The 12,043-nt window shown below is 50.8% G+C and overlaps 1 long non-coding RNA gene across 3 annotated transcripts in view; it reads left to right on the top strand.

Moving 5' to 3' along the window:
• Window positions 1-6,528, top strand: part of LOC133220462 (uncharacterized) — a 53,162-nt gene extending 46,634 nt beyond the window's left edge. For all 3 annotated transcript variants that reach the window (XR_009727737.1, XR_009727736.1, XR_009727735.1), the window contains exons 4-5: window positions 3,863-4,005; window positions 6,306-6,528. This is a non-coding gene — a long non-coding RNA (uncharacterized LOC133220462). The remainder of the gene's footprint in view (window positions 1-3,862; window positions 4,006-6,305) is intronic.
• The last annotated feature ends 5,515 nt before the right edge of the window (window positions 6,529-12,043 follow it).

Below are 12,043 nucleotides of genomic sequence, written 5' to 3'. Positions count from 1 at the left end.
ACTCCTCGGTGTACGTATATCTCGTCTCCGAGTTGCCCAGGCAACGCTGTATATGTTTGCAGGCTGGAAGGATGTGGGGATGGAAAATGAAGCCAGGGAGTGGACTGAGGAGAGAAGTCCAGCAGGAATTTTCCCCTTGGTCTTTTGTGGCCCATTGCTGAGCGCTAATACGAGCTGCTCTCCCCGGGGTTCGTCATCAAATCCGAGATTTCCAGCTTTATGACTTTAAATCAAGCCCTGTTGCTCTTGGGAGGCCGGTTTTCGTGCTCATAATTAACCTCACAGAGGTTTAGCTTTAGGGGGGGGGCTGCAGGAGGGGAGCCAGCAGGCAGGGTAATACCATAGAAACACAAACAAGGTACAACATCTCACTCCATGGGCTGGTGGAGGGCTGAGCCCCTGGGGAGTAGCAGCTCCACAGCACTGCAGCTGCTCCTCCAACGTATCCCAGTGCCTCCTTCCTTGACAGGATCCTTGGAATGCCTCCATGGGCATGACTGTGGCTTGTGTATTGCTCTAGCACTTGGGGTTTTAGGATGCCCCAGGAGAAGCTGCTGCAAGGATGCTCCTGGATGGACTATAGCTTCTCCATCCTAAGGAAGCTCCTGGTTGCTGTCAGTCGCCTGGGTTTAATTCCTAATATCTAATGTAAATCTACCCTCTTTCAGCTCAAAGCCGTTCTGGTGAAGGTTTAGCCAAGGTTCTTATTACCCCAGGTCATCACTTCCACATGGGATCTTGCTGCCTGTGTGCCATGGCCTTGACTTTGCTCTTACTGGTGTGGGATAGATGGATGCTGCCCCAGAGCTGCAGCATCCCTTGGGCCAGAGAAGGGAGGGAGCTCTGAAAGTAGGTTTGTGGATGACTTAAAGAGCTGAAGAAGGGCTTCAATGAGAGTAATGAGTATAAGCTGAGGCACTCAGCACTGCCATAACCACACAGGCACCTCCTATCCATCCTTCCCACCACTGTTTCCCCAAACCCATCTGGCACCTCACTCCATCATGGGCCTTCTGCATGATGAAAAAGCCCCTTCATCTCTCCAAAGCATTTTGGGCCTTTCCCCAGGCAGAAACGACCCTTTACCCACCTCTTCCCCCTGCACCCCTGCCTGTAAAAGCCAACTTGTGCTCCAACTTCAAACCCTTTGGCATAAGGTTGGTGTTTCTGCCAGGCAGCTTCCCCCAGCTCTTCTGATCTCGAGCAAATAAATAAGGCAGGAACTTCACAAGGAAAAGGCAAGTGATGCTGTTCCTGTTGGAAAGCTGGCATTCCCCACCAGATGAGGATCAGAGGAGCCATCTGGTACACGCAGTTCTAATCTCATCGTGTTATTTCATTGCATTGGGTTACATTGATTTAGCCCCTCCACTTCCCAAAGCCAATGCAGGCTCATAGTGCTCTAAGCTCTTCCCTTTCCAGCCTAAAGGAGGTTTTTAATGTGGGAGACCAGGTTGTATATCTAAATATATGTCCTTAAAATCAAGCTTCCAAGAACAATGGTGGAAGCAGCCCAAAAATGTGCTAAGAAGGATGAATGCGTTAGGATTGGAGTCCAAGCAAAATATCAGAAGGGTGAATCAGAAAGAAGGAAAGGAAGGAGGGAAAAGAAATGGAAACGTATGGAGTTCTTACAAAGCTGGCTTTGCTTTTAATGGCAATGGCAGCTTTTCAGGTTGAGCTTTGAGTGCTGGAGAAATGCGTCAACTGCTCCTGCCCCAGCCATAGACTGGGGGGATGCAAAAGCGCTGTTGCAGTGATATGTTCATGCTGGTTTCAATCCAGCCCCTTTTAGAATCAGCTTGAGAGTGGTTTGGGTTGCAAGAACCCTTAAAGCTCACCCAGTCCCTGTGATGAGCAGGCCATGGAGCCTGGCAATACTGCAGGTGGAGCTGGGCTGCTTCACACATCTTCCTTGGGCAGGATAATGGGAGATGCACCAGTGGGTGCTGCATGGTGAAGGTGTTGGTTGAGCAGGGCAGGAGCCCAGCAGGAAGAGTATGGGGGTGATGCTAAACGTGCTAAGGAGCATTTTCCGGAGCAGGGATAGCCCTGTGTCCTCTGGAAGTGCCATCTGAGCATCACACTGCTGTTAGCCTGGTACCTTGTAACTGGTTATAGTATATATCTGTAGTTATCTATATATAGCATATATAACTGGTTATAGCATATATCTATGGTTATATATGTATAGTATATCTAACTAGTTATAGCATATATCTATGGTTATCTATCTATAGCATATATAACTGGTTACAGCATATATCTACGGTTATATATATATAGTATATATAACTGGTTATAGCATATATCTATGGTTATATATATATAGTATATCTAACTAGTTATAGCATATATCTATGGTTATATATATAGCATATATAGCTGGTTATAGCATATATCTATGGTTATATATATAGTATATCTAACTAGTTATAGCATATATCTATGGTTATATATATTTAGTATATCTAACTAGTTATAGCATATATCTATGGTTATATATATAGCATATATAACTGGTTATAGCATATATCTGTGGTTATCTATATATAGTATATATAACTAGTTATAACATATCTATGGTTATCTATATATAGTATATATAACTAGTTATGGCATATATCTATGGTTATCTATATAGTATATATAACTAGTTATAACATATATCTATGGTTATCTATATATAGCATATATAACTGGTTATATGTTGTCTGCACTCTTGGGCATCACCGTATGCTTTCTGGCAAGTCCCCTAATGCAGTTGAGCACTTTGGGCAGGCTAAACCTAAGTTGTCTTCTCCTTATCATTCCTTCTCCTTCCTTTTTGTGTCCCTTGACCTGTCCCATCACTTCTCTTGCAGCTTCCCCATGTTACCGGAGGCAAGAGAGCTGGTTGCTCTCAATCTAGTCATGAATCCTTGTGTTTCAGTGCATGACAAGGGGAGAGAACCATGTTCTCCAGGCTGGTGTGATGGCTGCAGGCAGAGAGGGGGGAGAAAGGGAGAGATGAAGCCCAAATCTGGCCTTCTTCCTGGTGTCCACAACACCAGTGAGGGCGAAAGACAAGGCTGTGTCTCATTAATCTTCTATAAGCAGAGGGAGATGCAGTGGAACAGAGCAGTGGCACTGGATGAATGGCCTGCACCTTGGAAAATAAACACTTCAGGCTCTCCCTCGGTGTTTGTTAACGCTGAATTCCTTTGCTATGCCCAATTGGGGTTGTGCTGCCCAAATCCAACCCGGGAGCTTGGGATGCAGGTGGGAAACACCAATGTGTTGCCGTGCTTCAGCTCCCAGCTGAAGGGTTTCTCCTGCTCTGAAGGGGCTCTCTCCCCATCACAGCAATGGGATTCTAATTAGGTGGTCTTCAAGAGGCATTCCAACCCAAAGCATTCATGGTTCTTGGCAGGAGATGGGGAATGCAGCAGCGTGGTTGGGCTTGCAGATGGGGATGCTTCTCCTCACCTTGGTCCCAGTGAGTCAGGGAGGCGGCACTTGCTCTGTCTCCATCCATCTTCATGCACCACAGGATTCCCACAAGCAGCACTTCAAATCTCTTCTGCCTGGTGGGGTTTTCATTCCCTTCCTTTGCAGAACCCCTCCAGGTGCTGTCTGGAATCCACACGCACCCAAACACACCTCTAATCCTGATTCAGTATGATGGGTATTGTAGAGATGCTTAGAAACGCACTGTGCAAGAGTGAACAGCCTCCCAGCAGGCATGTGGCCATTCCAGAGCTGTTAATCCTTTATAAATGTGGCTTTAATCATGCCAGGGTTTCACATAGGATGCCTGTCCTATGCAATACAATGTCTAGCTATATAAAGAATTGCAAGTTTGGGGCGTTTTGTCCTACAGGTTCATTCACTTCTGCTGCTCAGGAGGGCAAAACCACAAGAGGATGGTTGAAGTCAGGCATCCAACATCCCACTTCCCACCAGGATCCCAGTTGGTGCTTGCTGGACAAGGACCTGCACCAGGAGAAGGGTTTGCTGAGAGAGGTGAGTGGCTTCTGCTCCAGCCATGGACCTGCTGCCTGCCTGGTTTTAGCATTGCTCAGTGCATCTTGTTCCACCTTTGCCGTGCTCAGGGTGTAAGAGCAGCGAGACAATGTGTATAGAGCAATGTCAGCGCTTACACCTGCAGTAGCAGAGCAACAACCCATCCCTTTATCATCTGGAGAGAGGCTTTGGGCAAGGGATGCAGGGACAGGATAAGGGGGAATGGCTTTAACCTGACAGGGGAGATTGGGATGAGCTCTTAGTTCTTCCCTGTGAGGGTGGTGAGGTGCTGGGATTCCATGATCTCCATGTGCAGCATTCCCATCTGCAGAGCAGGAGCTCAGCAGACAGAGCACACATCCATAGGCAGAGCAGTGTGTGTGCCCCCCTCCTGCCTATCTGCCATCAGGAATAGCAAATTCCATAAGCAGTGACGTTTGGGGCTTTACGTTCCTGGTGGTGAGAAGAACACAAGCACCCCTCAGCTATGCTGGGTTGGAAAATACATGACATAACCTGCCCTGGCTCTTCATGTGCTTCCTGCCATGCCAGCTTGGTTCCCATCCAGCTGAGCAGCCATTCCTGAGGATGGGAGAGGACAGGTTGAGAAGCAGGGGGGGAATTTCCACTAAACTCGATTATTTTAGCTGGAAAAATAAACTCTTGCTGCAGCTCGAAGCAGATTCCTGCCTGGTGCCTCCCCTGCTTCATGTGAGATGCTGCCATGCAGCCAGAGGACGCGCTCCCATCCACACTGCTCTGCTTGTGTCATGCAATCCCTTGGTCCTCAATAACCAAAGCTTCATGGGGAAAGGGGAGCAGCCCTTTGCCTTTTGGAATGCCAGCATCCTGGCGGGAAGCCATCACTGCTGGGTGCAGCAGCCCTGTCTGACCCCCTTTTGCATCTCTTTTGTCTGTGGGTCTCCAAACTAATGCTTTTTGTCCCCGAAACCACACTGCCCCACTACTCCCTGTCCCTTTGGCTGATGAGGAGCTGTCAGGGCAGGACAAGGGGCTATTCTTTGTGGAGAACAGTGTGGGATGTCATAAGGGGGTGCCTGGCCCTCAGCCATCACCCACCACTGCCCTCCACACCTAGGTCACGTCTGGGCGCTGGCATTTATCAGGACTGGGGCTGGTTTGGGTACCAGGAGTGGATTGTGCACAGAGGGAGGATGGAGAGATGGGGTCAGCGCTTGGGGGTGGCCCCTGGGTGTGCAGAAGGGTCCTGAGCTCAGCATTTGAGCACAACTGATGCCATAGGCAGAGTTTTTAGCTTGTTTTCCTAATACATGTGCAGGTTTCTGGGGGGAGATGATGGCTTCTTGCTATGAGTGCAGATGAAGCATCCCCACTGGACCGAAGGGCAGCACTGCAAGCCCAGAGGCAGGCAAGGCAGCAAGAGTTAAGGGCTATAGTTCCTTTGCCATGTCCCACTCACACTCCAAGGGGGCTGGGAGCCCCACAGCCCCATGTGCTGGTGCTTGGAGCAGTGCTGTTTGCTTTGGAAGGAGGGAGGCTTTGTCTGTGGAGCCGCCGGCCAGTTTTCCACAGCCCACCTTAGGAACTCTCCCCAGCACAGGCAAATATCCTCCTTTCCAGGTGCTAATTCCATGCCTGACCTCCCAGCAGAGGCAGATGTCGGTGTGTGTGTGGGATATTTGCAGGGATGGAGAGGCCCGGCACCCTCATCCCTCCTCATGATCCCATCCAACGTGGCTCGCTTGTCTCGTCCTTGCTTCATGTATCTTCTGCAAGGTGATGAGTCCAAGAAATGGTGGAATCATGGAATGGGAAGGGACCTTAAAGCTCATCCAGTTCCAACCCCTGCCATGGGCAGGAACACCTTCCACTAGAGCAGCTTGCTCCAAAGCTCTGCAGTGCTCATGGCACAAGGTGTGATGGGTACCAGGAGCCTGGGGAGGATGCAGGAAGAGAGTGAGGATGCCCAAGAACTTCAGTGGACAATGCAGAAAGGGGATAAAACTCAGAGTTTTGACTAAGGCCAGTCAAGGTTGGTAGTTCCATCCACACAGAACTTTTCCTACATGGAATGCTGTCTTTACTGTGTATTTTGAGTGGCTAAAATCCCAGAAGGAGCAAGGTGTGGGGGAAAGGGGGCTGAGGGAATCAGGGCTGTACTGTAGCTCCAGGATGAGGGGGTTAATGGCTTAGGGCTATAAAGGACTGCCTTTGGGCTACTGCTGTGTCCCTGTCTGTGGGTCAGGGCTGGGGGCAGTGTGCAGGGGATGGGCATCTTTAGCAAACCTCAGGTTTAGGTTTTCCTTCTTTCCCATTAGGAAAAGCGCATCCGGGATGGTTTTCACACCCCAGGAAAGCCAAGCAGAAAGCTCCTCGAGGGTGGCCGACTTTCCATAGCTGCTTTCCAGGGGGATTTCTTCCCCATTCCTCTGAGCAGCTCTATTCACAGTATTCCCATAGCCAGGAGCAACAGCCTACATCCCTGCAGCCGTCTGGAGGGGAGCTGTAAGGAATCACAGCCCTGATGTACCAAAGGTGAGTTCGCCCCATCCCAACACGTAGCCTCATCCATGCTTTGTCCTCAATTGGTCCCCACTTCTCCATCTCTGGGTATCCCGAAATCATGTTCCTTCTGCTGTCTGATTCCCTCTTGGATGTCTCTGAGGTTCTCAGTGAGTCTCAGAGCTGGAAACGTTTCCTTCTTCAGCACTGAAGGCGCTAAGGACATTATTGAGTCCCAGCATGAATTGAACAGCACTGCAATAAGGATGTCTCTATGTGGGGTTGGCAGACAGCAGCAAGAAGTTGGTGTTACCCCAAACCCGTTTATTGGGGACTGTTAGGTCTGTTTCCTCTACTGTGGGGCTCTGGAGGCAGTCAGAGTGGGTGCAGAGCTTTAGGAGCAATCTGTCTATGCCTTTGGGTTGGGAAGGGTATGGGGGTGTCTGTTAAAGCACAGCCCTGAGATGATGCCCATTGCAGTCTGGAATGCTCCTGGGAAGCACGTAAAGGGATGGAGACAGTCACATGCAAGGAAGCAGCTCCCAGGACATGGGGATGCTCATCTGGGACCTCTGCTTCAGTGCCTGTGTGCTGTGCTATTCCTGTTCATCCTGGTACCCAGGGTCAGGAGAAGCCGTGTCCCTTTCCAGTGCTGCCAGACGCCTTGCTGAGGATACAGAGGCATTTCGGAACATCACCAGGCTCACTGGAAGCTCCACGTTCACTTTCTCACGGGAAGAGCAGACTTGGCCCCTCCAATAGACCCAGGCTTCCAAATTCCCCCCCTGCCTGTGTCTGTTTGTGCATGTGCAGCTCCCTGACATCCCGAGCCCCTGCCGTCCATCCCCGTGGCCTCGGGTGACTGTCTGAGCACTCCTAAGGTGGGTTATGAGGAAGGGGCTGGTTCCACCAGCAGCCCAGTGAACCCAACAGGCCCCCAGAGCCATCTGACAGCTCAAGTGGAAATAGATACAGTCCCCATGCAGCCCTTGTGTTGTTGTTGGCAGAGGGAGCCAGAGGCCTCCAGGTTGAGAGCATAAGCGGAGGAAAATTGTTCTCATCTGAATAAACATGATGAGCTCTTTGCCAGCAGCTCCAGTGCCCCAGCAGAGGAGCCCCAGCTGGGCCATTCCCCTCCCTTTGGTGTAACTGGTTGGACAGGCAGCCTTGTTTCTCCTTGGGGATGGTGTGTTGCTTGTCCTCGCTCCAGCCCCCATCTTCAGTGATGGAGCTGATGCAGGCGCCCATGAGCATCATCCTGCTCTGATACAGGGCAGGTTTCTGCAGTCATGGTTCCCCAAAAGATGGGAAAGCGAGGGCTCGAAGCAGGATGAGGTGGTCCATTCTATGGTATCTTCATAGATAAACAGTGTCTAGTTTGTTGGATGGTGGCTGTTTCAGTGAGGAACCTTCCCTAGAAAGCCCCACTTGGCTACGACTCCAACCAGCCCTAAACCCTGCTTAAGAGTCTCGTATAGCTTCAGTCTGTTCCTAATTGCCATAAAGCCAACCCCTGCTTGCTGTATGCTTCCTACCACCCACCAGGCCTTTCTCCCACTGAACTTCATAGCTTTAACCTCATTCTTGTGTCTTGCAGGAGATGGTAGCGATCTGACAGCATCCAACAAAGCCCCATTCCAAACCTTCCCTGAAGTGGGAGCCTTGAGCACCCAGGGTGTGAAGGACGCATTTCATGTTCTGACATCTTCTCCTGCACCATTCTGGGTCCCTTCTGGCACCACAAGGAGCAGGAAAAGCCACGAAGCTCCTTAAATTGTGAGTAGTTTTCCCTCTTTTAAACCATGGAAATGGCATCTGCGTTCCCCTTTTACTGCTCGCTATTTGGGGATGAAGGAAACAGGGGAGCTGGGGGCACTCATTCCTGACCTTGGGAAAAGCAGGGGGCTTATAAAAGCTCTTAAGTGCTGCAGGAATTATGAGGCAATTAAAGACATCAGGCCAGAGCTGGGGCTGTGTCAATAAAACTGAGAGGAACTGATGTCAGCTCCACGCAGGATGCAGGGATTGATGCTTCTGCCTTCTCCTCATAGCACTGAGCCCATGGGCTTGGTGATGCTGAGGCCTCGTGCTTCCCACTGCCACATACTTGGAGTGTTTTTAGGGCTTGGGGGGGGGGGCTCTTTTTGGTTGTGCCTTTGGGGTTCCATTTCTCATTGCAGTGCCCATTGTCTCTCAGATGTGGGTCATTCCCAGAGCGCGGCCTCGTGTCCTCGGATGGGGTTGTGGCTCGGGATTGTCACGCTGGGCTTTGAATGCTCCTCTTAGGTGTAAGTGATTTCTCGTGCCCTCCACTCGAGCTGAAGTGCTGGTGACATGGAATGAACCCTCTCCTCTGCTTCCTCTTCACCGAATCCCATGGAACTGTTGCTGGGCTCTTAGGAATGGGGAGAGCATTTGCCAACGTCCTCTGCCCAGGTTTAAAACAAGGGGAAAAGGGGGGGAAAGAAAGCGTGGGGTTTAGTCTGTGTTTGCTAAGCAGGTTTACTTAAGCTTTAGTCATTTATTTGCTTCCCTACAAGTGCTGGCTGGATCAGAGCGATGCAGATGGGTTTCTTTAGGGTAGATGAGGGCTTAGAATAAACCCCTGATGTCGCAAGAGGTGCAAGCATGAGCTCCTTTGGGTTTGGGCTCGGATTGGCAGCTCCCTCCTTGTGTTTCTCCCTTCCTTCAGGGAGAAGGAAGTGCAGTGAAGGGATACAGATTGAGGAGGGTGATGGGGATGACTTGGGAATGAAAGGGGTGGGTGGGCTGGCAGCAAGCTGGGAGTCACCTCACACTGTTACTCTTAGGGGCTGCCTCATCGTCACCTACCAATGTGATAAAACCCATGCTGAGATGCTGGTGGGATGGAGGGTGGGCAGAGTGCAGACCCCCAGCCCCAATGCACCCATCCAACCCCAAATGGCACCATACAGACTCTTCCCTTAGGTGTAGAACTGCTCTTTGTGTGGGGTCTGGCATCTCTTAAGCTCTGGTAGCCCCGGTTAGCAGCCCCTGGTGCTGCAGGGACCAAGCAGGCACTGGTCCCTTGCCCCAGGCCATCCTTGCCTTTTGCAGCTTGGTTTTTATGGGCACTGAGAGCAGTTCATTAGCTCCCCTGCTTGCTCAGGTTATATTTGCTGGCTTTCCCTCCCTATAAACCAGGAATGCACAAACAGAGGCTCGTGCTAAGGGGGCAGGTTATGGGGCTGGAGGGGAATGACCCCAGCAGCGAGGCTGTGCAGCCTCTGAGCTCAGCACAGGGTCCCCAGGGGCTTCCTATGGGGTCCCAGCAAGCAGAGGGTCAAGCTGGGGAGCTGAGGGCTCATCCATGTGTCCCTTGATACAAACCTCAGGAGCCCTTTAGCTCCAAGCCTTTTTCAGAGATGGGGAAATCGAGGCACAGGCAGAGCCAGGATGGCCTCAGGCATAGGGAAGAGAGAGGAGTTGGTCCTATGCCCTTCATGTCATAGAATCCCAGACTGGTTTGGGATCTGCTCTAAGGTCTCCCCTTAAGGAGCCTTCTCTTTCGAGGCTGAACCAGCCCAGCTCTCTCAGCCTGTCCCTGAGCCTTTCCCACATGTCCATGCTCTGTGTGTAGGTGACAGCCCCAGAGCACAGCACTCGGCTCTTATCTCCTCTCCCTGTCTGGTTCCCCCAGTGCCAGCTCCAGATCAAACACAAGGAAGCCCCAAGGGCCTGGGCTATCACTGCTGGGAAGCAGACAGCAAACTGCATCTGCCAAAGTTCACAGCTTGAAAGGCAGCAGCTCCGGCAGCGAGGGAGGATGCTGCTTCCTCTCCCCCTCTTCCATATAGGTGGGTGCCCCCATCCCTGTTGACTTCAGGTTTGGGATGTTTCCAATAGGCTGAGCAGATCTTTCACAGCTTTGGGAAGAAGCAGCAAAGAGCTGCTGCAGGGTGGGTATCAAATGCCCAGTAAGGGCACACATGGTGGGTATTGGATGCCCAGTAAGGACACACACAGTGGGTATTGGATGCCCAGTAAGGACACACGTGGTGGGTATTGGATACCCACTAAGAACACACATGGTGGGTATTGGATGCCCAGTAAGGACACACATGGTGGGTATTGGATGCCCAGTAAGGACACACATGGTGGGTATTGGATGCCCAGTAAGAACACACATGGTGGGTATTGAATGACCAGTGAGGACACACATGGTGGGTATTGGATGCCCAGTAAGGACACACATGGTGGGTATTGGATGCCCAGTAAGAACACACATGGTGGGTATTGGATGCTGAGGAAGGACACACAGTTGTGGGTATTGGATGCCCAGTAAGGACACACATGGTGGGTATTGGATGCCCAGTAAGGACACACACGGTGGGTACTGAATGCCCAGTAAGGACACACATGGTGGGTATGGAATGCCCAGTAAGGACACACATGGTGGGTATTGAATGCCCAGTAAGGACACACATGGTGGGTATTGGATGCCCAGTAAGGACACACATGGTGGGTATTGGATGCCCAGTAAGGACACACATGGTGGGTATTGGATGCCCAGTAAGGACACATATGGTGGGTATTGGATGCTGAGGAAGGACACACATGGTGGGTATTGGATGCCCAGTAAGGACACCCATGGTGGGTATTGGATGCCCACTAAGGACACACATGGTGGGTATTGGATGCCCAGTAAGGACACACACAGTGAGTAATGGATGCCCAGTAAGGACACACATGGTGTGTATTGGATGCCCAGTAAGGACACACATGGTGTGTATTGAATGCACAGTAAGGACACACATGGTGGGTATTGGATGCCCAGTAAGGACGCACATGGTGGGTATTGAATGCCAGCAGCTCTTCTCCTAGGCTTTGGCCCTGGTGGGAATGAAACCCCTGCCTCTAACAGCCCCTTCAGCCCATTGCCATCCCCACATAAGTGTTCATGTATCCGTGTAACCTGCTTTACAGCACAGCAGCTTTTGGGCAGTCAGCAGGGAAAGGAAGCTCCTAGGTCATAGAAGCCCAGCCTGGTTTGGGTCTCACCCAGTTCCAACCCCTGTCATGGGCAGGGACACCTTCCACTAGCCCCATCCAACCCAGCCTTGATGCTTTTGTCCTCAGTTTTTAGTGATCATTAATAACACCTTTAGTGTTTTCGGTGTGAAAGATGTGGGATGTAACAGCTTCCTGGTGGAAAAAAAAGAGAGTTTATTCCAAATCTAAAGGCTTTGCATCAGCAACACCTTGGTTTTGATACCTTTTCACTTGGTTTCCAGCACTTTGTCTTGCTCTTGTAAAAAACCTGCCAGTGTGAAGTACCTTTTTAGCTCATTTGCCTTGGTTTAGGTGAGATTTTGATGTATTTAGAATAGAGCTGCCTGCTTTTAACAAATGATTGGATACTAGAAGGAAGTATTTCTGCCTGGGTAAGAGGGGATGCTGCCCAAAAGAAGCACTGCAGCTACCTGTAGCAAAACAGAGGATGCTGAAGCATCCTAGAGACATGCCACATCCCCCTTGCCACCCCAGTCCTGTGCATGGCAGGAGATGGGGGTACCCAGCGAGGATGCAGGAG

This window comes from Neopsephotus bourkii, unplaced genomic scaffold (assembly GCF_033783945.1).
Source record: "Neopsephotus bourkii isolate Nb327-2 ecotype Australia unplaced genomic scaffold, CSIRO-AGI_Nbou_v1 NB_1433, whole genome shotgun sequence".
Taxonomy (NCBI): Eukaryota; Metazoa; Chordata; class Aves; order Psittaciformes; family Psittacidae; genus Neopsephotus; species Neopsephotus bourkii.
This window is presented reverse-complemented; position numbering and strand designations above follow the sequence as displayed.